Below are 26,646 nucleotides of genomic sequence, written 5' to 3' on the forward strand. Positions count from 1 at the left end.
TACTGTGTTGGTGATGATTGGGACGATTTTATTGAGAGACTACAGCAAAGTTTCGTCACTAAGGAATGGTTGGGACAGGATTCGGCCGACAAATGCAGGGCTCATCTCGTGACGGTTTGTGGATCCAGGACATACTCCCTGATGAAGGACCTTCTAGCGCCAGAGAAGCCGGCGGACAAGGCTTTTGAAGAGCTCAGTAAGTTGATCGGGGAACACGTTAAACCGGCGAGCAGCATGCACATGGCGAGACACCGGTTTTACACGCACCGGCGGCGAGAAGGGCAATGCGTTCCAGACATCGCGGCAGACCTCCGGTGACTGGCGAGCCTATGTAAGTTCCCAGATGCATGCAGAGCGGAGATGCTGCAAGACTTTTTTATTGAGGACATCGGGCATGCTGGGATTTTCATGAAACTGATTGAGACCAAAGACTTAACCTTGGAAATGGCGGCTTTGATGGCCCAGACATTTATCTCAGGGGAGGAAGAGACCAGAATGATGTTTGATAAAAATCTTGGTTTAAATGCAGCAAATGGACAGGGAGTCAACATTGTTAACGCGGCACACAGTTCTCTAGGCAGACAGGGGCAATCGGACATGCCCGAGCATGTAGTCGAACCCAAAGGGGGATTTCAACAGAGACAATGGCTAGCTGAACGGCGATTCATGCCATTGCAAGGGACAATTCGGCCAGTAATGGGGCCATCAACACCTGTTAATGGTGCGCTTAAGGACAGTTACAGAGACAGTCAGAGACGATCGACTGGTAATGGACCTTTTGTTTCCAACAACGGCTCATGTTGGAGGTGTGGAGGCAAACACACAGCCAGAGCTTGCAGGTATCAGCAATATACCTGCAGAAATTGCAACGTCAGCGGTCACTTCGCGCGTATGTGCAGGAAGCCTACAGCCAGATTGATGTACGAGGAGGACAGGCCCGATGTAAGCCCTACGAGGCCAAATGGACACTGGGGGAAATTGCTGGAAGCTGAAGTTCAGCGAGTTCATGTGGAGCACATATACAGTTCATACACCAAGACGCCACCGATAATGATGAAAGTGCTCCTCAATGGCATCCCAGTATCAATGGAGCTAGACACGGGGGCCAGGCAGTCCCTGATGAGTATCAAACCGTTCGACAAGTTGTGGCCGTCCAAAGCCAGGAGGCCAAAATTATTGCCGATTGACGCACAGCTATGGACATATACAAAGATCATCATTCCAGTGCTAGGCAGCGCCACGGTAGTCGTGACCCACAAAGATTCGGAGAACAGGTTGCCACTCTGGATTGTCCCGGGGGACTGCTGGGGAGGAGTTGGCTTGCTGTCATGAACTGGAAATGGGGCGATGTCAATGCAATTTCTTCTGTGGAGTGAATATCATGCTCACAGGTCCTGGACAAATTTGACTCACTATTTCAACCCGGCATTGGCACTTTCATGGGGACCAAGGTAGTGATTCACATAAACCTGGGCACCAGGCTATTACACCACAAGGCCAGAGCGGTGCCGTACATGATGCGGGAAAAGATAGAAGGCGAATTGGACCGCCTGCTGAGGGAAGGTATCATCTCGCCAGTCGAATTCAGTGACTGGGCGAGCCCGATTGTGCCGGTGCTCAAGGCGGATGGGTCGATCAGGATATGTGGCGATTACAAGGCCACCATCAATCGGGTGTCACTCCATGACCAGTACCCGCTACCGAGAGCGGAGGACCTCTTTGCGACGCTATCCGGTGGCAAACCTTTTTCAAAATTGGACCTGACCTCGGCTTACATGACCCAGGAGCTGGCGAGTGAGTCAAAGAAGCTGACCACCATCACGACACACAAGGGGTTGTTTGAGTACAACGGATGTCCATTTGGGATTCACTCGGCCGCCGCGATTATGGAAGACTTGCCATGTTTCGTTGAAAGATCCCTTATACATCCCACCATGAAAGAAATTGTTGAGAGCAGGCGCCGGTCACAATGTGACTACCATGACGGGAATGCGAGGGCGCGATTTATTGATGTCAATGACCCTGCCTTTGTTCTCAACAAATCTGCAGGGACCAAATGGCTTGTAGGCACTGTGATTGCCAAAGAGGGGAATAGGATTCTGGTAGTTAAACTTACCAATGGACAAATCTGCCGCAAACACGTGGATCAAACAAAAAGGAGTTTCAGCAACCCCATAGAAGAAGCAGAGGAAGAACACGATGTAGAGTTCACTCCACCACAGGTGACCGAACACCGGAACCAAGTGGAGGAGAGCCCAATCACTGTGGGCAGTCGGGACAGGCCTGAGGCACCGCAAATAGCAGACACTCAGGCCAGCGCCCAACAACCGGAGCCCCAACTCAGGCGTTCTGCAAGGGAGCGTAAACCACCAGAGAGACTTAACCTGTGATCTCAATAAGACTTTGGGGGGAGGTGATGTCATGTATTCAACTGTCATTGTAATCCATGTATAAACTGACCTAAGTTGTACACCGTGACAACACTGACCACTAGGTGGTGAACTTGTGGGAGACACTGCTAACCTGGACTTTCAGGTGTAAAAGGGGAAGCTCCACCCACCTTCATCACTTCAGTGCTGGCTAATAAAAGGACTGGTCACAGAGTGACCTTCTCTCTAGTAGGGGCTTCATGTGCATTTGTACTGTATAGCAAGGACATATTAGCAACCTCACCTACTTGTTGTTAGGTATGGAAGAACTTCACAAGACTGAGTACTGTGAGCTAAAACTGATGTGACATTGGTCTCTTTAATACAACTCCAGAGTGCCGAAGCGGCAGACAACCTTTTATACTCCCTTGCACGAGGTGTGCAAGTGACCGTTGGGCCTCCAACAGTTGCGCCCTCTGGTGGCAAGTCTTACACAGTTGTAATGTTTACATACAGAATGTTCTGTATGCAACCCTATGTAACCAGTATTCTACCGCCACCAGAGGGCGTATCTGTTGGAGTCCAAGGAATCACAGCAGGCCTCCCATGCTGTACTAACACTCTGGAGTTAGAATAAAGAGACTAAGGTCACACTGACTCATGTCTACGGTACTCAATCACATTATTTTATTATGGACATATCAACTGGCGATGAGATAACAAACCATCAGGTGAAAATACAGAGAACTGTTGGTATCCTGGAGAAATTCTCAGAAGGGGACGATTGGGGGGCCTTCGTAGAGCGACTCTATCAATAATTCGTGGACAACGAGCTGGAAGGGAGTGTGAACGCTGCCAAACGAAGGGTGATCCTCCTCACCGTCTGCGGGGCAACAACCTATGGCCTCATGAAGAATCTTCTTGCTCCGATGAAACCACCGTGTTGCAGAGGAAGACCGATCCATGGCAGATCAAACTGAACTAGAGACTCAAACTGAGGAGGCAGAAGTGTACGGGGTACACACCTTCACCACGAAATGTCCACCGATCATGTTAAAAGTTGAACTGAACAGAATTCCAGTATCGATGCGAGTCAGTCTATCATGAGCAAAAATACCTTCGACAGGCTGTGGTGCAACAAGGCACTCAGGCCCAAGTTGAGTCCCATTCACACCAAGCTGAGAACTTACACCAAAGAGCTGATCCTTGTAATTTGCAGCACAGCAGTAAAAGTCTCCAATGATGGAGCAGTGCACGAACTACCACTATGGATAGTACCAAGAGATGGCCCCACACTGTTCTGCAGAAGCTGGCTGGGAAAAATCCGCTGGAACTGGGACGGTATCCGAGCGCTTTTGTCCGTCGACGATGCCTCATGTGCCCAGGTTCTGAGCAAGTTTCCGTCGTTGTTTGAGCCAGGCATCGGAAGTTTCCCGGGGGCGAAGGTGCAGATCCACTTGATTCCCGGTACATGACACATCCACCACAAGACACGGGCAGTGCCATATATGATGCGAGAGAAAGTGGAGATAGAGCTAGACAGGCTGCAACGAGAGGGCATCATCGCACCAGTGGAGTTCAACGAGTGGCCCAGTCCGATTGTTCTGGTTCTCAAGGGCGATGGCACAGTCAGAATTTGTGGGGACTATAAAGTAATAATTAACCGTTTTTCACTGCAGGACCAGTACGCGCTACCCAAGGCAGACCACCTATTTGCGACGCTGGCAGGAGGAAAGACGTTCACCAAGTTGGACCTGACCTCGGCCTACATGACGCAGGAGCTGGCGGAATCTTCGAAAGGCCTCACCTGCATCAACACGCACAAAGGTCTGTTCATCTACAATAGATGTCCGTTTGGGATTCGATCGGCCGTGGCTATTTTTCAACGGAACATGGAGAGTCTGCTAAAGTCGGTTCTGCGCACCGTGGTTTTCCAGGACGACATACTGGTCACAGGTCGGGACACCATCGAACACTTGCAGAACCTGGAAGAGGTTCTAAGTCGGCTAGATCGTGTGGGACTCAGGTTGAAATGCTCAAAGTGTGTTTTTCTGGCGCCAGAGGCCGAGTTCTTAGGGAGAAGAATCGCAGCAGATGGAATCAGACCCACCGACGCCAAGACGGAGGCCATCAAGAACGCGCCGAGACCACAGAACATAACGGAGCTGCGATCATTCCTGGGACTCCTCAATTATTTTGTTAATTTCCTACCCGGGTTAAGCACCTTGCTAGAACCTCTACACGTATTGCTACATAAGGGAGATGACTAGGTATGGGAGAAATCACAAGAGACAGCTTTTCAGAAAGCCCGAAATCTGTTATGTTCCAACAAACTGCTTCTCCTGTATGATCCTTGTAAACGTTTAGTGCTAGCTTGCAATGCGTCTTCGTATGGGGTCGGGTGTGGGTTACAACAAGCAAACAAATCGGGGACATTGCAACCGCTCGCTTATGCATCCAGGAGCTTGTCCAAGGCCGATAGGGACTACAGCATGATTGAAAAAGAAGCTCTGGCATGCGTTTACTGGGTAAAAAAAATGCATCAGTATCTATTTGGGCTTAAGTTCAAGTTAGAAACTGACCATAAGCCGCTCATATCGCTATTCTCAGAGAGCAAAGGTATCAATACCAATGCCTCTGCTCGCATCCAAAGATGGGCGCTCACGCTGTCTGCATATAACTATGTAATTTGCCACAGGCCAGACACAGAGAACTGCGCTGATGCTCTCAGTCGGCTACCATTGCCCACCACCGGGGTGGAAATGGCACAGCCTGCAGACTTGCTCTTGGTGATGGATGCATTTGAAAACGAAAAGTCACCCGTTACGATCCGCCAGATCAGGACCTGGACAAGCCAAGATCCTTTACTGTCCCTTGTAAAAAAAACTGTGTCCTCCATGGGCGCTGGTCCAGCATCCCAGTGGAGATTCATGAAGAGATCAAGCTGTTCCAGCGGCGTAAAGGCAAAATGTCCATACAGGCGGACTGTCTTTTGTGGGGTAATCGTGTGATTTTGCCTAAGAAAGGCAGGGAAACATTCATACATGACATACACAGTACCCACCCAGACATAGTAATAATGAAAGCTATAGCCAGATCCCATGTGTGGTGGCACGGCATCCACTCAGATTTGGAGTCTTGCGTGCGCCAATGCAACACTTACTTTCAACTGAGCAATGCACCCAGGGAGGCACCGCTAAGTTTGTGGTCATGGCCCTCCAAACCGTGGTCTAGGATCCACGTTGACTTCGCTGGCCTGTTTCTGGACAAAATGTTCTTGGTTGTTGTGGATGCTTATTCAAAGTGCATTGAGTTTGCAATAATGTCTGCAAGAACGTCCACTGCCACCATCGAAAACCTACGAGCCATGTTTGCCACGCAAGGCCTGCCTGATGTCCTTGTCAGCGACAATGGGCCATGCTTCACCAGCGCTGAATTCAAGGAATTCATGACCCGCAATGGGATCAAGCACGTCACATCTGCCCCGTTCAAGCCCGTATCCAACGGCCAGGCAGAACGGGCAGTCCAAACCATCAACCAAAGCTTGAAACGTGTGTCGGAAGGCTCCCTGCAGACCCGCCTGTCCCGAGTCCTGCTCAGCTACTGCATCAGACCCCACTCGCTCACCGAGGTTCCCCCAGCCGAGTTGCTCATGAAAAGGGCTCTCAAAACAAGGCTCTCCCTCATCCACCCTAATCTCCATGTTCACGTCGAGGGCAGACTGCATCAACAAAGCATGTACCATGATCGTGCAAACTTGTCACGCGATATTGAAGTCAAAGACCCTGTATTTGTACTCAACTATGGACATGGTCTCAAATGGCTTGCTGGCACTGTCATAGCCAAAGAAGGGAGTAGGGTGTTTCAGGTCAAACTCACAAATGGACTATCTTGCAGAAATCATTTGGACCAAACCAAACTGCGATTCACAGACAGCCACGAGCAACCTGAAGAGGACACCACCATCTTCGACCCTCTGACACACACGCAAGTGGCAACCGACTTCACGGTTGACCACGAAGCTGAACTCATCATCTCCAGCAACCCAGCAAGGCCAGCTGCACAGCAGCCCAGAGAAGAACCAACCAACTCACCTGCACCTGCATTTGTACCGAGACGATCAACCAGGGAGCATAGGGCCCCGGATCGTCTCACCCTGTAAATGAATGTACTATTGACTTTGGGAGGGAGTGATGTTATGTATACAACCATATGTAACCAGCATTCTACTGCCACCAGAGGGCGTATCTGTTGGAGTCCCAAAGGATCCCAGCATCCCTTGGGAGCACTGTATATAAGCAGGTCTCACATGCTGTACCAACAATCTGGAGTTAGAATAAAGAGACTAAGGTCACACTTACTCACATCAACAGTACTCAATCACATTAGTTTTTTATGGCCATAACACATAACATCACTCCACCCCAAAGTCTTTGATACAAATTATTTACAAGTTGAGACGATCCGGGGCCTGACACTCCCTGGTTGATCGTCTGAGTTCAGAGTCTGGCATGGGTGAGTTGGTCGGACCATTGCTGCACTACGGCGCGGCTGGTCTGACAGGACTGTTGGGAATGGTGGGTTCATCCTCTTGATTGACAGCGAGGTCCATTGCTGGTTGGGTGTATGTTGGTGGATCAATGATGGTGATGGCCTCTTCAGATTGCTCCTGGTTGTCGGTGAACCACTGTTTGGTCTGATCCAAATGTTTTCTGCATGATTGTCCAGTCAATAGATTGACTATAGACACTCTATTTCCTTCCTTGGCCACGACAGTGCCAGCAACCCAGTTAGGACCATAGAAACATAGAAACATAGAAAATAGGTGCAGGAGTAGGCCATTCTGCCCTTCAAGCCTGCACCACCATTCAATATGATCATGGCTGATCATGCAACTTCAGGACCCCATTCCTGCTTTCACTCCATAATCCTTGATCCTTTTAGCTGTAAGGGCCACATCTAACTCCCTTTTGAATATATCTAATGAACTGGCCTCAACAACTTTCTGTGGTAGAGAATTCCACAGATTCACATTTCCCTGAGTGAAAAAATTTCTCCTCATCTCAATCCTAAATGGCTTACCCCTTATCCTTAGACTGTGCCCCCTGGTTCTAGACTTCCCCCACATCGAGAACATTCTTCCTGCATCTAACCTGTCCAATCCTGTCAGAATTTTATATGTTTCTATGAGATTCCCTCTCAGTCTTCTAAATTCCAGTGAATATAAGCCTAGTCGATCCAGTCTTTCTCCATATGTCAGTCCTGCCATCCTGGGAATCAGTCTGGTGAACCTTCACTGCACTCCCTCAATAGCAAGAATGTTCTTCCTCAAATTAGGAGACCAAAACTGTACACGGTATTCAAAGTGTGACCTCACCAAGGTCCTGTACAACTGTAGTAAGACCTCCCTGCTCCTATATTCAAATCCTCTCGCTATGAAGGCCAACATGCCATTTGCCTTCTTCACCGCCTGCTGTACCTGCATGCCAACTTTTAATGACTGTTGTACCATGACATCCAGGTCTCGTTGCATCTCCCCTTTTCCTAATCTGTCACCATTCAGATAATATTCTGCCTTCCTGTTTTTGCCACCAAAGTGGATAACCTCACATTTATCTACATTATACTGCATCTGCCATGCATTTGCCCACTCACCTAACCTGTCCAAATCACCCTGCAGCCTCTTAGCATCCTCCTCACAGCTCACACTGCCATCCAGCCTAGTGTCATCTGCAAACTTGGAGATATTACATTCAATTCCTTCTTCTAAACCATTAATGTATGTTGTAAATAGCTGGGGTCCCAGCACTGAACCTTGCGGTACCCCACTAGTCACTGCCTGCCATTCTGAAAAGGATCCATTTGTTCCTACTCTTTGCTTCCTGTCTGCCAACCAGTTCTCTATCCACGTCAATACATTACCCCCAATACCATGTGCTTTAATTTTGCACACTAATCTCTTGTGCGGGACCTTATCAAAAGCCTTTTGAAAGTCCAAATACAACACATCCACTGGTTCTCCCCTGTCCACTCTACTAGTTGCACCCTCAAAAAGTTCCAGAAGATTTGTCAAGCATGATTTCCATTTTATAAATTCATGCTGACTTGGACCGATCCTGTCACTGCTTTCCAAATGCGCTGCTATTACATCTTTAATAATTGATTCCAATATTTTCTCCACTACCAATGTCAGGTTAACCGGTCTATAATTCCCTGTTTTCTCAGTCCCTCCTTTTTTAAAAAGTGGGGTTACATTAACTACCATCCAATCCATAGGAACTGATCCAGAGTTGAAAGAATTTGGAAAATGACCACCAATGCATCCACTATTTCTAGGGCCACTTCCTTAAGTACTCTGGGATGCAGACTATCAGGCCCGGGGGATTTATTGACCTGCATAAAATAGTTTTTCCTCATGTCGCCTTTGGTTCTTTTGCCAATCACCTTAAATCTGTGTCCTCTGGTTCTCGACCCTTATGCCAAAGCGAACAGTTTCTCTCTATCTACTCTACCTAGACCCCTTGTGATTTTGAACACTTCTATCAAATTTCCTCTCAACCTTCTCTGCTCTCAGGAGAACAACTCCAGCTTCTCCAGTTTATCCACGTAATGACATCCTTCATCCCTGCAACCACTCTTGTAAATAATTTCTGTACCCTCTATAAGGCCTTCTCTCCTGGTGTCTCCTGATGGCACTGGAATCTGCTCGACCTCTGCTATCTTATTGAAGGATCCACTCTTCTTATGTAATAAAACTCCTGATCCAGAATTGGCAAATGGCTCATCTTCCATCTGTGTTTGGGTTCTTATAAGAACATAAGAAATAGGAACACGAGTAGGCCATATGGCCCCTCGAGCCTGCTCCATCATTCAATAAGATCATGGCTGATCTGATCATGGACTTAGCTCCACTTCCCCGTCCGCTCCCCATAACCCCTTATCGTTTAAGAAATGGTCTATTTCTGTCTTAAATTTATTCAATGTCCCAGCTTCCTCAGCTCTCTGAGGCAGCGAATTCCATAGATTAACAACCCTCTGAGAGAATAGATTTCTCCTCATCTCTGTTTTAAATGAGCGGCCCCTTATTCTAAGATCATACCCTCTAGTTCTAGTCTCCCCCATCAGTGGAAACATCCTCTCTGCATCCACCTTGTCAAGTCCCCTCATAATCTTATACGTTTCGATAAGATCACCTCTCATTCTTCTGAATTCCAATGAGTAGAGGCCCAAACTACTCAATCTTTCCTCATAAGTCAACCCCCTCATCCCCGGAATCAACCTAGTGAACCTTCTCTGAACTGCCTCCAGAGCAAGTATATCCTTTTGTAAATATGGAAACCAAAACTGCACGCATATTCCAGTTGTGGCCTCACCAGTACCTTATATAGCTGTAGCAAGAAATCCCTGCTTTTATACTCCATCCCCTTTGCAATAAAGGCCAAGATACCATTGGCCTTCCTGATCACTTGCTGTACCTGCATACTATCCTTTTAGAAACACAGAAACATAGAAATTAGGTGCAGGAGCAGGCCATTCAGCCCTTCGAGCCTGCACCGCCATTCAATAAGATCATGGCTGATCATTCAACCTGAGTACCCCTTTCCTGCTTTCTCTCCATACCCCTTGATCCCTTTGGCCGTAAGGTCCATATCTAACTCCCTTTTGAATATATCTAACGAACTGGCCTCAACAACTTTCTGCGGTAGAGAATTCCACAGGTTAACCACTCTCTGAGTGAAGAAGTTTCTCCTCATCTTGGTCCTAAATGGCTTACCTCTTATTCTTAGACTGTGTTTCATGCACAAGTACCCCCAGGTCCCGCTTACTGTGGCACTTTGCAATCTTTCTCCATTTAAATAATAACTTGCTCTTTGATTTTTTTCTGCCAAAGGGCATGACCTCACACTTTCCAACATTATACTCCATCTGCCAAATTTTTTTCCACTCACTTAGCCTGTCTATGTCCTTTTGCAGATTTTTTGTGTCCTCCTCACACATTGCTTTTCCTCCCATCTTTATATCGTCAGCAAACTTGGCTATGTTACATTCAGTCCCTTCTTCCAATATAGATCGTTAATATAGATTGTAAATAGTTGGGATCCCAGCACTGATCCCTGTGGCACCCTACTAGTTACTGGTTGCCAACCAGAGAATGAACCATTTATCCCGACTCTCTGTTCTCTGTTAGTTAGTGAATGCTCTATCCATGCTAATATATTAGCCCCAACCCTGTGAACTTTTATCTTGTGCAGTAACCTTTTATGTGGCACCTTGTCAAATGCCTTCTGGAAGTCCAAATACACCACATCCACTGGTTCCCCTTTATCCACCCTGTTCGTTACATCCTCAAAGAATTCCAGCAAATTTGTCAAACATGACTTCCCCTTCATAAATCCATGCTGACTCTGCCTGACCGAATTGTGCTTTTCCAAATGTTCTGCTACTGCTTCTTTAATAATGGACTCCAACATTTTCCCAACCACAGATGTTAGGCTAACTGGTCCATAGTTTCCTGTCAGCAATATAAATAGAAGTTGTTGTTGTAAAGTATAGTTTTTTTGTATCTGCTCGGAAATTTCCTACTGTTCATGCTGTGTGAGAAAAGATGTAGAATAAGTTGACAATATAGAGTTTACAGCACAGAAACAGGCCAGTCCAATTGGCCTGTGCCGGAGTTTATGCTCCATACAAACCTTCTCCCACCCCTGTTCGTTTACTGACGTGGATTGCTGACAGGAAATAGTGTGCTGACGTAGATTGAGAACTGGTTGTCAGACAGGAAGCAAAGAGTAAGAGTAAATGGGTACTTTTCAGAATGGCAGGCAGTGACTAGTGGGGTACCGCAAGATTCTGTGCTGGGGCCCCAGCTGTTTACATTGTACATTAATGATTTAGACGAGGGGATTAAATGTAATATCTCAAAATTTGCGGATGACACTAAGTTGGGTGGCAGTGTGAGCTGCGAGGAGGATGCTATGAGGCTGCAGAGTGACTTGGATAGGTTAGGTGAGTGGGCAAATGAATGGCAGATGAAGTATAATGTGGATAAATGTGAGGTTATCCACTTTGGTGGTAAAAACAGAGAGACAGACTATTATCTGAATGGTGACAGATTAGGAAAAGGGAAGGTGCAACGAGACCTGGGTGTCATGGTACATCAGCCATTGAAGGTTGGCATGCAGGTACAGCAGGCGGTTAAGAAAGCAAATGGCATGTTGGCCTTCATAGCGAGGGGATTTGAGTACAGGGGCAGGGAGGTGTTGCTACAGTTGTACAGGGCCTTGGTGAGGCCACACCTGGAGTATTGTGTACAGTTTTGGTCTCCTAACTTGAGGAAGGACATTCTTGCTATTGAGGGAGTGCAGCGAAGATTCACCAGACTGATTCCCGGGATGGTGGGACTGACCTATCAAGAAAGACTGGATCAACTGGGCTTGTATTCACTGGAATTCAGAAGAATGAGAGGGGACCTCATAGAAACGTTTAAAATTCTGACGGGTTTAGACAGGTTAGATGCAGGAAGAATGTTCCCAATGTTGGGGAAGTCCAGAACCAGGGGTCACAGTCTAAGGATAAGGGGTAAGCCATTTAGGACCGAGATGAGGAGAAACTTCTTCACCCAGAGAGTGGTGAACCTGTGGAATTCTCTACCACAGAAAGTTGTTGAGGCCAATTCACTAAATATATTCAAAAGGGAGTTAGATGAAGTCCTTACTACTCGGGGGATCAAGGGGTATGGCGAGAAAGCAGGAAGGGGATACTGAAGTTTCATGTTCAGCCATGAACTCATTGAATGGCGGTGCAGGCTAGAAGGGGTGAATGGCCTGCTCCTGCACCTATTTTCTATGTTTCTATGTTTCCTGCTTTTTGTCTGCCTCCTTTTTTAAATAGGGGCGTTACATTTGCAGTTTTCCAATCTGCTGGGATGTCCCTAGAATCCAGGGAATTTTGGTAAATTCCAACCAATGCATCCACAATCCCTGCCGCTACTTCTCTTAAGACCCTATGGGAGGGCTCTGGTGCTGGAACTCATGGCTATACTTTGGTAACCCAGATCTTTATATATAATGGTACTATGTAATTACACTATACTTACATATATGTACAAAGCACTCATATGTGTATAATTTTGTCTTATAACATTCCTGTGCAGCGTCTTACGACATTTTACTACATTAAAGGCGCTATATAAATAGAAGTTGTTGTTGTAAAGTATAGTTTTTTTGTATCTGCTCGGAAATTTCCTACTGTTCATGCTGTGTGAGAAAAGATGTAGAATAAGTTGACAATATAGAGTTTACAGCACAGAAACAGGCCATTCAGTCCAATTGGCCTGTGCCGGAGTTTATGCTCCATACAAACCTTCTCCCACCCCTGTTCGTTTAACCCTATCAGCATATCCTTTTGTTCCCTTCTCCCTAATTTGCTTATCTAGCTTCCCCTTATATGCATCCGAGCACCATTGGAGCAGGCCGGGGAACAGAAGGAGCAGTGTGGCGGCCTGGCCCAGCAGTCTGTGCGGCCCCTGGCCTACGAGCACCATCTGGGCAGGCCGGGGAGCAGAAGGATCTGCGTGGTGGCATACCACTCCAGGGAGCAGCACATGCTGGAGCAAGAGAGCAACGGCAGCAAAGAGGGCGACTGGATTGGACGTCACCAAGATCGAGGTCGCTGATTGCAGTGGAGGCAGGTACTGCAGGAGGGGCGAGGTCGGGGCGTAGGAGCGGCGAGAGATTGTGGAGGGACGTGATTGGGGCCAAGGAGAGGCGTGAGTTCGGGGCCCAGAAGAGGTGAGGGCCCAGGGCCAGCACGGACCAGCCCAAATTGCAATATATGTGCACACTAGGTCCATACAGCAGAGCTGGTCTCCAGTCGTCTTGTTAATCCTTGCCATTGGACCAAGATCGTGCTCTATCAAGCCCATGTGGTGGTTGGTGTGTAACGGCCACCACATGTTAAAAAAATCCATGCACAGGCATCTTCCACCCTTCAAGATTTAGTTCGGGACCTGGAATTTTAGGTCCTTCATTGAAACACCTGTGAACTTTTTAGCATCTAAGCAAGTCATCCTCGACTCGAGGGACTGCTTATGATGATGGTGAAATGCATCTATGCTATTCACCTCAACTATTCCCTGTGGTAGCGAGTTCTACATTCTAATCACTCTTTCGTTAAAGACATTTCTCCTGAATTCCCTATTGAATTTATTGGTGACTATCTTATATTTATGGCCTCTAGTTTTGGTCTCCCTCACAAGTGGAAATATCTTCTCTATGATTTAAAAAATTGACACTTCTGCAGGAAGTGCCATTACTGGCATGAATATTAGTGTATAAGGAAATTAATGTATGTGTATGTAATGGTCTTATCTAATATTTTAATGGAGCCATGTATTGGATGAAAGAGTTTCATAGAAATGTTACAAACCTTTGTAAATACTTGCACAACATAATTTCAAAGCCAAACAGTACAGCTACATTTGTTGAACCAGATTCAAAATAAGAACACAAGATGGAAGGGAAAGTTGTTATATAAAATAACATCATCTACAGTTTGGTAATATAATCTTTTGGGTGCGTCTGGTAACTTGATAAATCACCTGAGCTGAGCTTTTACAGATGAACTATATTTTCCGAACTCTTGCATTGTGAATAACTTAGCATCCCAAATTACTGTGGAGCAGAATAAATCATTATCATCATAAACAGTCCCTCGGAATCGAGGAAGACCTGCTTCCATTCTAAAAATGAGTCCTTGGGTGGCTGAACAGTCCAATACGAGAACCACAGTCCCTGTCACAGGTGGGACAGATAGTCGTTGAGGGTAAGGGTGGGTGGGACAGGTTTGCCGCACGCTCCTTCTGCTGATAAATATTATGTAATAGAATACATTGCTGCCTCAGTAGAATATAAACCAAAAGATGCCATACTGAATTTGTACAGTGCCCTGGTCAGACCACACCTTGAGCATTGTGTTTGTTTGTGGTAACTGAGCAAAAATTAGGAATGGCGCCCTGACATAATGGGCTGAAGAAGTCATAATGGTTTGTAATTTTTCTCCAAAGCGAAATAAGGGCCTACAATTGGATATAATCAATCCCCTCTGGGGTGGATTACTGTAGCTTTGCAACTTCTTTAGCGCCTTTCCAAGCCCCAGTCTGAAAACTATGCCTACTCTCAGCTAGCATAGGAACTTCTGAGCCTTATCTGCTGGGCATAATCCCCGGGTAGCCCATAAGTGCCCTCCAGATATGCCCCAACAAACTGCTGCCAGGTTGTGGAAGGGGATGGCAGGTGGGTGACCTGCTAGCCCATTCATTGCAATTTTGGGTGGATGGCAAATGGGGCAGACCCGGGGTGCTGCCACGAATTCCTGCCACCCATGCGAGCCATTCACATGAGTTGTTTCCTCTCCCATCCCACGAAATTTCGAGCCATATAACATTAAATCATATACTTAAGGTAAATCTACTGCACTACTTCAAGTTAAGTGAACACACAAGATCAAGGTCATAGATTAAAACTAGTTAAAGGTAAGTTTAGGACAAATGTCAGGAAGAACTTTGTCACTTAAAGAGTGTTCAACATTCTGTGGCCTTCTTTGATTCCCCACACTAGCCTTAGGTTTTCTGCCATAAGGAAGGAGACCCCTCTGTTGCCAAATCAAAATTGGTGCAGCTTGGTGCCAATAAGACACCTAACCGGACTCAAATCCCTGACTCAACTTCCAGTGGAAACCCAGTGGTTAAAAGAACCCCAACAAAAGGTTGCAATCCAACCGGAGCTGAATCTCAGTCTGTTCTGACTTCCATGACCTGACCTGAGACAAAGGATTCTGTGCAGTGTGCTTTGTTCCGAGCGTATTCTGTATGCTCTAGCAAAAGACACAACTCAACACAAATCTTAACTCAAAGTATCCCCAACCAGACTTTACTTGAAGGGTGAAATGGAAGTTTAATTGAAGTGCATGCAAGTCCAGACCCAACAGTTGAAACACACAGACCCAATACCACAACTTCCAATGGCTTGGTTTGCAGATAATAACAGGGCAGATACTTTAGGCTCCATTGTGCATTGGAAAATTGGACTTCCAATCCAGAAATTTCTGCTGATTAAAAAAATAGGGTATTTTATTACAGGAATTAAAATTCCAATTTAAAACCGCCTCTTTTCTCTATGTTTCATTTTAATCAGAAAACACAAAACCATGCTCTCTAGGTATCCATACTTAAAGATTTTATTTTTGTGCAATTATTGTTACCCTTTGTATAAAAAATAGAAAAGAATTAAAGATGATGAATCACTCACCTTTCTAAGATAGAATAAAAGCTTTGAAAACTGGATATGCCTGTAATTCTGCACCTGATAAATGAGGAGCTACCGACATAAAACTTTTGTAGGCAGGGTATCCAAACCAAGCGGCATGTTTATATTCATCTATGCAGTTAGTTGAAATGTTTTGTAGCTGACGATCTGTGGAGACCCATTAGTTCCTGTCCATACTGCACAGCATGTTAATTGTCCCTGAAACTCTGAGCTGTACTTTTGTACTTCCTCCTTGGCTCACTGCCACCAGTGACAACATTACTTAAAGGTAGACTGTCATACAGTCAGCTGTTGGCAATATAAAAAATTATTAAAAAATCACCTTCTGCATTAGAAATGTTGGTTGGTTTGAATAGATCGATGTCTATGAACACTGATAAACACAATTGAGCAGGTACTGTAGCTCTTTCAGGGATGGTCAAATACAACCTTCGAGGTCATGGTTTAAGGCATCCAGGGCAGTTAACTACTGTATCCTAGTTAGTATTAGCATAACAACATGTGATGTTTAGTATCATAATCATGATCAGTACCTATCAGTCAAAATATAACTGGCTGTTAAAATTAAGGTGTACACAAACAAAGGAGAAGACTAGATCCCTTGTGTCGTTTGTATTTAAATTTAATTTACAGTGCCAACAGTTCCAGGGAATTCTGTACTTTCTGGGCCAGCCATTTTACTAAGACCTCAGCTTAACACTCCGCCCTTCACCACAAACAACTTTATAATAATGCTACTGCTATAAGATAAAGATACAGGAGTATCCTTTTTACAGTAACATTTTGCCCTACAATGCTGCTAACAAGCCAACACATTCTGTCCTGGGGCACTGATAAACTATCGGGAAAATGAAATTAATATCTGAGCTGATCTGGGCACAATGGACAGGCCAAGATTCGGAAACCCGAAGCAACTAGACTGCCCGACATGACCCTGTGCCAATGAGGAAGTTGACTGTTATTGAAACGAGGTATTTCGTTGGTGATGTTCAAAGGGTCAAATATCCAGCTCTTTAAATATATTTAGTTTTTTATTAATGATACTATTAGTAAGTTCACAGTACATCACCAGAATTTATCAAAGTTGGCTATTTTTTGTGATGACTCATTCGACTAGCTTTATTCTCTTCACAAAATCATCACCGCCAGCGAAGAGACCGTCTGCTGAGCCGTCATCAATGTTGCTCGGGACCTGCTGTCGAAAGCAATCCTTCCTCAACTTTTGGCTTTCGTCTATGATATGCCGCAGATTGAAGATCTCAGCTATGTTAACTACCAAAACTACAATGCAATGCTATCAACTCTGTTTTGGACTTATTGTGAGCATTCCTGCTCCTCCTGGCTCAACTCATGTGCTTGTTAGCAGCTGCTGGCTGGGCCGCAGCACACTCCTGAAAGCCTGGCACGTGCTCCACTCAGCACTGACCAACTTTTTTAAGAGGTCCTTAACCAGGCGTTAGCTGCCTCATTAATATATTTAAGGGCCTAACTCCTATTTAAGACAGTCGTCCAGGAAACCTGAGTATTATTCTAGGAGTGCAGGGCACAGCCGTGTGAAATTGGTCCTTCATGCCCCAGTTTTCCACTAGTAAAACGGGCACAACAAGGCCCAATTTTCCCACTATTCTCTTCAAGTATACATCTAACTTCCTTGTAAATGTTATGACAGACTTGCCTTTAACAGCCAGTGCAGCTTCTAGGGTTTTTGTCCAGCAGTCGTGGGAGAGACTATAACTTCCTCCGAGTGAGTGCTAAGAATGTTGATTCTCACAACCAGACATTCTGAATCCACCTCTGCTCTCCATCCAGTGTATAGTATATGCAAGTACTCTAATAATGACGCCACGAGGTAAGGGTGTAATACTTGAACTGTAGTGACTTTAGTCTTTATTGCAGCTCTTAGAGTGAGGACACCAAGAGGTGAGCTCCCTTTTATACTCGGTCACCTACAGTGTACAGGTGACCCTTAGGTCTCCAGCAGTGGCACCCTCTGGTGATACAGGTATAGTGTATACAGGGTGAAGGTACATTCAGTGGTCTAGTGTTACAGTACATACATTAACATGCATACATGACAACACTCCCCTCTAAGCCTTTCCCACATCCTTATTGCCATGACATGGGGAGGTGATCCATGTGCTCGTAGCTGCACACATCCATTTCCCCCCCTCCGTCCCCCATACATAGAACATGTGGGTGTCACTGTTGGAGGATTCTGCAGTGGTGGAGCAAGTGTTATGGGTAAGGTACATACATTGTAGAATGGGTAGGTGGTGGCGTTTAGTGGTGGGCTGGTCACGGGGAGGTATGGCCTCCTTGTCCTCCATTGGTGGTGGAAGTCTGGTCATCCCAGGTTCCACCGGGAAAGCTGGAGGACACTGGCCTCTTGTTCCCGGTGCTGGCCCTGGTGACCAGGGGGGTGCGGGGGTAGGGCTGATCTGGAGCAGGTTGCCAGTGGTGGTGGCTGTGCTGCCCAATGACCACTATCCCTGCAGTAGGTATGCTCCCACTGGGTGTGTGTGTGAACCCTTCCTGGGACATCACATTGGTCCCGGCAGCGCAGGCTACATGATCAGGTAGCCCGCTGGACCTGGGAGTTTCCCACGGGGGGCTTCCCTTTGGCATTGTCATTATACATGTAGAACCCGGTATTATTTCTCATTCTATCATTAGCATACACGATACATTGGCTCCGATCGCAACTAGCTACTTCGACATTGTTATACTTCTTTACACTTTCACGTTTGTCACTTACAAAGGTTACATTTGTCACATTAGCATTACTGGCATTACTGTTCAACAGTGCAAACTTGTCACTTACATCATCTTTTGAAGCATTCATTACATTTCTCCCATTGGCATTATCACCATTCAACAGTACATTTATATACCTGCATTCATTATTTACACTTTTATCTATAATATCACCGGCATCGCTGTGCCAAGAGTGGAACTGTCCCTTTAATTGTTCTGGGATGCCGGTATCCTTTAAGAGGGCCTTGCAATCTTTACCCCAATCCGGTTTGCCGCTCAGTGACACGTGCTGCTCCCTCAATACTGCCCCTTGTGGTCTGGTCGCGGCCATCTTGATTCCAGGTGCTTCGCCTTGTGGTGTGGGCACCATCTTCTCTCTCTCCCCGAAGTAGACTGCGGTGATCCTTTTCGCCCCAGATTCTGCCACAGACGCCGGGAATCTACCTTCTGCGCCAATCTTTTTCCCTCGGAATCCTGCCACTGGAACTCGGAAGGTGAGGTCTGGTCGTTCAGGTTGGATCATCTCACCATTGAGTTGTGCAGTCTGTGTCGTCGCTACGCAGTCGAGCTGGACGCTATGATTTTCAGGTGCTGCGATGGATCCAAGTTTGGGGCCGCGTAGGATGGCGATCGCTGGGGCCTGGAGGCCTTCATCGCTGCAACAGATTTGGACTTGCTTCATCCAACTTCTTCCCACACCATCACCGGCAACGATCCATAGGGGAAGCTTGTGCATTGCGTCGCCATGGGATACCTAGACCTCCACGCTGCCAACGATGGGGATGGTGCCTTTTGTGTAGGTGAGCAGCTTTGCCTAGATTGGGGACATTTTGGGTCATTTGACGGAATTGTCCCAGAGTCTCTCAAAGGCCGTCTGATTCATCAACGACTGGCTCGCCCCTGTGTCGATCTCCATCGCGACTGGAACCCCGTTAATTTCTACTTCCATTTTCCACGGAGAACTCTCAGTGGAGCAGGTATATATGCTGTACATCTCTTCCAGGGGCTGAGCAGCTTTGTCTTCATCAGCGCTGGAGCCCAGGTGATTGGCCAACTCTTTAGCGACTCGGTGAGTAAGGCTTTTTCTACACATTCGCTGAAGGTGACCTTTAGTGTAGCAGCCTTTTCAGGTATAGTCTTTGTATCAGCACTGGTGGGCCCTGTGGTTTCCTCCACAGCACCAGCACGGGGCTAGCCGGTTGGCCCCATGTGGCAGACTCAGGGTTGCGGGACTCGGGGCAGCAGCCTTGCCTCTGAAAGTCACCATTCGGTTCACTGTACTCGTTGGGTTAGAGTCCTGGGTGTGAGTCATCATCCGTTTGGAGACGCAGACCGAAATCATGAATGCCTGGCTCACTTTAATTGCCTTCTGCTGGGTGACCGTAGTGTCCACAGAGAGCAGCTTGTGGAGGAGGCCCTCGTGGCTGATTCCAATAATGAAGATGTCCCTTAGTGCTTCGGTGAGGTGGTCACCAAAGTCACACGATGCAACCAATCGTCTCAGATCTGCAGCGTATTTAGCAGTTTCTTGGCCTTCGGGCCGCCGGTGGGCGTCGAACCGGTGTCTGGCTGTGGGGATGCTCTCTTTAGGTTTAAGTTGTTCTTGTATTAAAGTTACAAGCTCCGCATAGGTTTAGGTTGTCGTCTTTGTTGGGGCTAGCAGATCCCTGACGAGGCCATGGATGGTGGGCCAACAACCGCTGAGCAGGATGGCCCTGCGCTTGTTCACCAGTGAGATCGGTGAATCCCCAGCCAGGTCATTCTAGCCTTTCCACAAAGGCATCCCAATCTTCCCCATCAGCGAATTGTTGGAAGTTGCTTAGGTTAGATGTGACCTCGTCGTCGGTTGTAGTATATGCAAGCACTCGAATAATGATTCCACGAGGTAAGGGTGTAGCACTTGTAGTGACATTAATTCTTTATTGCAGCTCCTAGAGTGAGGACACCAAGAGGTGAGCTCCCTTTTATATTGGTTACCTGCAGTGTACCAGTGACTCTTAGGTCTCCAGCAGCAGCACCCTCTGGTGGTACAGGTATAGTGTATACAGGGTGAAAGTACATTCAGTGGTCTAGTGTTACAGTACATACATTAACATGCATACATGACACAGAGCTTGCGCTGTGCCGTGACATGGCCTGTTGGAACCGCTCATTATTGGATGGATTTACTTTCTACTGATGGCCTGGAGAGGCCGACTGGCCTACTCCTGCACCTATTTTCTATGTTTCTATGTTATTCTAATTGGTTAAGCTGACCATAATGACATCTCTTCACTCAATTTAATGCTGCTGGTGTTTTCATGGTGTTCAAGTTTGGCATTTTCACCCACGTTAAAAGAAAGACTTGCATTCATATGGCACCTGTCATGACCACCAGACGTCCCAAAGCGCTTTACAGCCAATGACTTTTTTGAAGTGCAATTTCTGTTGTAATGTAGGAAATGCGGCAGCCAATTTGTGCACATCAAGCTCCCACAAACAGCAATGTGATAATGACTAGATAATCTGTTTTTGTTATGTTGTTTAAGGAATAAATATTTGCCAGGACACAGGAGATAACTTCCCTGTTATCGAAATAGTGCCATGGGATCTTTTACATCCACCTGTGAGAGCAGATAGGGCCTTGGTTTAGCATCTCATCTGAAAGACGGCACCTCCGACAGTGGAGCACTCCCTCAGCACTGCACTGGAGTGTCAGCCTAGATTTCTGTGCTCAAGTCTCTGGAGTGGGACTTGAACCCACAACCTAAAACATTACACACTATTTTAACAGATAAGTAGTAACCAAAAAAGTAAAGCACCCATAATGATCAAAAACAAAACACACACACTCTACTTTTCATCTAACATGTTAACAACAAACACACAAGAACTTTAAAATACACATGCATACGACATGTGAATATGAGTATTGAGATCAAAGACAGTGTCTATTACTCATTTTTATTTACTGATCAAAAATGAAATTAGCCACACCTGGATTCCCAATTAGCTAGATGTGGCTAGTGGCTAACATATTGTACATCGTACAATGGCATTACAACAATCTAAACCAACTTATGTTGAATGATATTGGCCAATAGTTTATGGGAAACAGTATTTATTTCCAATATAGAAACTGACTGGAAAGTGAAACAGAATTGCCATTATTTTGTCTTTCTGCTTCCTTAGATAGAGATGGAGAAGTAAGAAGGTGTATCTCTAGCTCCTTCAGCCTCCCACAACAACAGGTCCTATATAGAACACAAATAATCAGCATGTGCCCCAGGTGGCTCTACACCCAGAGTATATTCAAAAGCAAAATACTGGAGAATTTGAAATAAAAACAGAAAATGCTGGAAAACACTCAGCAGGTCAGGCAGCAACTGTGACAACTGTGACAAACAGAGTTAACGTTTCAGGTCGATGACCTTTCATCAGAACTCAAAGCTCATCGAATTGTAATGTTAACTGTTTCTCTTTGCACGGATGCTGCCTGACTTGCTCAGTATTTCCAGCATTGTCTTTACATAAAGTAATTGCTTGAGCTAGCAATTCACCTTGCTATAGTCATAATATTGACCTATATTTAAATGTTATGCTAATTTACATCAATAGGTGAGTCGTGTATTTGAAAGTTGATAAACATATATCTTATTGTGAAAGTTATAGGAATTATTATTCTTATAGTTATTGCTATTATTGTTATAGGAAGGATATCAAGGCTTTGGAGAGGGTGCAGAGGAGATTTACTGGGATTGTACCAGGGATGAGGGACTTCAGTTATGTGGTGAGACTGGGGAAGCTGGGATTGTTCTCCTTAGAGCAGAGATGGTTAAGGGAAAATTTCATATAGCTACTCAAAATTGTGAACAGTTTTGATAGAGTAAATAAGGAGAAACGATTTCCAGTGTCAGAGGGTCAGTAACCAGAGGACACAGATTCAAGCTCAGGCGACATGAGGAAAACAAATCGAAGCAGCGAGTTGTTGTGATCTGGAATGCACTGCCTGAAAAGGTAGCAGAAGCAAATTCAATAATAACTTTCAAAAGGGAATTGGATAAATATTTGAAGGGGAAAAATGTGCAGGCCTATGGGGAGCGAGCAGGGGAGTGGGACTAATTCAGTAGCTCTTTCAAAAAGGCGACACAGGCACAATAGGCCAAACGGCCTCCTTCTGTACTTTATCAGCCTATGAAGTTGTTTCTGTAAGAATGAATAAACGATGGAGAGTTCCTCCTGCCTGTCTGATTGGAAAGTCTGATATTCCCAGTCACGTGCTTCACCGTAACCAATCAGAATGCCTGGCCAAAAACAGGGTGCAGCCATTACAGCTACTAGGAAGACAATACTGGTTGAAGAAACGTCTTATCATTTAAATAATCAGGTTTCAAAATCAGACTGCAAGTCTCGAGCAGATGGGTAGAGTTTCATTGCCTGAAGCTGCGTGTGCACTCTCACTGTGTGCTGGCAGTGTTCTCTGATTGCTTATTTCCACCCACAGTCAGCTGTTACTATTGGGAAGTGGGGGTGTTGGGTTTCAGAGGCGAGCGATTTTCTTCACCATCCTTCAGCTTACTCGTATGTGCTCTGATGACAGCAAGAGGGCAGACACCCCGTTGATACTTAGTGAGACAACAATTGAGACTAAGAATAATGATCGACTTGCAGGTTCTTTTGTTTCATGTTTGGCTCTTCCCGATATATTTTATTAACCATCATGCAGCTCAGCACCTCCACCTATCAAGTGTTGAACATCATCAAAGGTTGAGAGGAGGTACTGAGCCGGGCAGTATGGAAACTAAATTGCCAGTAGTTAGCCTGTAACCCAGCATACATTAGCCCTATCATCATTGACTAAGTATAATATTTCATCTCTCAGGCTGCCGCACCCAGCAACTTGTTGCAACTATTTCACCTGCTTTCATCACCTACTCACATTTAAACAAAACTATTCAAACCAGTCACAGAAATGGATGCAAACAGGTAAGGGTTAACAAGATAAAAGGGAACAAAAGCTTTTCAATACAAAACACCGTCCCTCTCCCAACATGTATTTAAAAAAGAAATGGCGAGATTTTCTCTGCGCTCTATATTACATAGTATTTACAGCACAGAAACAGCAAATTCAGCCCCAGAAGGTCCACGTCAGTGTTTATGTTCCACATGACACATGTCCCATCCCTCTTCATCTAACCCCATCAAAATATGCTGCTATTCCTTTCTCATCATGTGTTTATCTAGCATCCCCTTGAATGCATCTACGCTATTCGCCTCAACTACTCCTTCTGGTCGCAAGTTTCACATTCCAACCATTCTCTGGGGAAAGAAGTTTCTCCTGAATTTCTCACTGAATGTATTAGTGACTATCTTATATTTATGGTCCCTAGTTCTGGTCTCCCCCACAAGTAGAAACATAGGGGGCAAAATTGCTCATTTTATAGCCCCATTAGCACCTCTGGGGGGGCACTCTGGGGAAGCGCCTCTGGAGAAATTGCCCCGGAGGTGTGGGGGTCAGTGTGCAGTTAGCACCGTGCCCCGCACCCTACAATATGGGCCCTGGGCCGGCAACTCATGGCAATGACATCATCACCGTGCACACTGACCCCTCACCGCCTCGCGCCGACCCCTTTATGCCCCACGGGGGGAAATTACCCCGCGGGCAGTGAGGATCACGCTGGCTGACGCAACTGTCAGCTTCACGGAGCACAAACCTGGCGGACATCTGCTGCCAGGGCTCCCCTAAAAGGGGAGGCCGTTTGCGCTATGGGCCACCATGTCAGCCCGACAATGGCATCCCTCGCCTAGACCGAGCCGCCATCCTGCAGCCTGGCACTCTCTTATGGGTGACAGGCTGTTGGCCCGATCGAGGGTGTCCCTGGTGGCCACCAAAGGGATTGCAGAGTGCGCAGCGGCCTTACCCTTTAATTAAAGGGAAGGGGCGTTCTGCCAAATCAGCGCAACGTGGAGTGTCCGCAAACTGCCGACATTGCCGGTCGGACAGATGGGCCAAATTCCGCGCTGGGGACGGAATGTCCGAGCCAGGCAATAAATGTCCCTTCCCTGCAAAATTACCACCTCAAAATTGGATGTGGGGCAATTTCGCCCCCATATTCTCTATGTCTGCCCTATCAAACCCATTCATAATCTTAAAGACCTATAATAGGTTAACCCTCAGTCTTATGTTTTCTAGAGAAAAGAGACCCAGCCTGTTCAATCTTACCAAGAGGTATATAACCTCTCAGTTCTGGTATCATTCTAGCATAACTGTTTTGCATCTTCTCCTGTGCCTCTACATACTTTTTATAATATGGAGACCAAAGCAGTTCACAGTACTCTAGGTGTGGTCTAACCAAGGTTCTATACAAGTTCAACATAACTTCTCTGAAATTGCCCTGCGCCCCGATTGGGGGTGGTAACCAGCTGGGGCTGGGACTTTCTGCACCCGGAGCAGAAGTCCCGCCCCCACTGCTGAATTGGGCTTACCGCCCGTCAAAGGAAATGAAGTGCGATCTCTCGCCCTCCACTTCCTCTATGGCAGATCCTGGGCGATAGTGGAGTGAGGACTGCAGCACTACGCGGATGCTGTGTGTAGTGTTGTCACGCTTCAATGCCCCTCTTGTTCGCTTAAAGGGGAGGGCTACTGCACACTCTGCAAATCCTCAGATAGCCTCCACTAGGCCACCAGGGCAACGTGGTACTGAGGCCATAGACCGGCACCCAAAACGGAGTGCCGGGCTGTACAATGGCGGCCTGGACCACACTAGGAATGATATACTGGAACCGACCCAAGCGTCAGTAAACCAGTAAAGACGGCGGTGCGGTGCGCTTTTGCCCTTTCCTTTAAGTTCCGCTCCGCGATCGGATATCGGCCCGCGAAGCTGTCATTGACATCCGCTTGTGCCAGCCTCGCGGGCCGCAGGGCAATTTCTCCCAAGGGGAGGTAAGGGGTCGACGTGGGACGGTGAGGGCTCGCTGTGCATAGCGATGATGTCATCAGTGGTTGTGCAGCGGCCCGGGGCACTACTCGCAGGGCGCGCCATTGCCACGACAAAGCCTCAGCAAACACCCGGGCGCTAATGGGATTCTAAAAGGAGGGGCATTTTTGCCTCCTCTGATTTTCAATTCTATCCCTCTAGCCCCTTATTAACCTATTTTTTAGTGATTTGTGTATATGAACCCCAGATCCCTCTGCTCCTCTAAAATATTTAGACACGTTCCAAGGTGTATGTGGCCTCCTTATTTTTCGTACTAAATGTACCACCTCATACTTATCTGTAATAAAGTTCACTACAGATAAGTATGAGGTGGTACATTTTTGCCCATTCTGAGTGTTTATTATTGTCCTCCTGTATTTTTTCGCAGCCCCCCTCTGTATCAACTACATCCCCAATTTGGTGTCGTCCACAAATCTTGAAATTGTTCTTCCGATTCCAGAGTCCCAAATCAGTGGTCTCAGCACCAATCCTTGTGAAACACCACTTCCTACTTTTTGCCAGTGTGAATAACTACCTTTAATATGCACTCTCTGTTTTTTGTAGCAAGCTTGCTAACATATTGTAGCTGTAGCTGATATTGTAAATATACAGTATTATTTTTCACTACATTTGCATTGTTGTTACATACAGTGACCAAAACAATTCTTCTCCTCTGTCAGGAGACTAGTCACAAATTTGAAAGTTAATTCTCTCCCTGAAAATGCACCCTTTTTGGGTTTCGGCTCATGCTTAGTTGGCGAAATATATGAGTGTAACCTGAATGCTTCCACGTGGAGCTTCTCTTGCCTAATAGAGAAGTTGACGCTGCTGCCCCACCTAGACACCAATCTAAACATACAGTAATTACCAGTCAGTATTAACGATCTCTGGCTCAAAGTAGGAGATGGATTACCTGTGTACTCCGAGAACTTCCTTCTTTTTAATCATAATTATTGAAACCATTATTTTTCTTAATGGAATTCAAATGGTGAAATTCTTCCCTTCGAAACCAGTTTTATCTTGCAGTGGGAATGTCGCTGATTCCATTCATTTTTTCTTTTGTGTGCTGTTGCAGCTATTTGCACTGTTGTTATATTTTCATTACCTCATGCAAGGATTTCTGACAAGTTTTGATTGTTTTCCCATGAGATGTGAACACCACAGGCCACCGTCCAGTAACTCGCCCAGGTCTGACTGTGCAAGCCTGGAGTGCGAGGATTGCAGCGGTCTCTCATGATCCTG

At 46.2% G+C, this 26,646-nt stretch overlaps 1 protein-coding gene across 1 annotated transcript in view; it reads right to left on the bottom strand.

Annotated features, from left to right (window-relative positions):
- LOC139230308 (coiled-coil domain-containing protein 68-like) overlaps positions 1–15,899 on the bottom strand; it is a 100,628-nt gene extending 84,729 nt beyond the window's left edge. The window contains exon 1 of the mRNA XM_070862136.1: positions 15,677–15,899. The gene's annotated coding sequence lies outside the window, so the exon portion shown is untranslated. The remainder of the gene's footprint in view (positions 1–15,676) is intronic.
- Positions 15,900–26,646: the final 10,747 nt, after the last annotated feature.

The sequence above is a fragment of the Pristiophorus japonicus genome, chromosome 2, assembly GCF_044704955.1.
Source record: "Pristiophorus japonicus isolate sPriJap1 chromosome 2, sPriJap1.hap1, whole genome shotgun sequence".
NCBI lineage: Eukaryota > Metazoa > Chordata > Chondrichthyes > Pristiophoridae > Pristiophorus > Pristiophorus japonicus.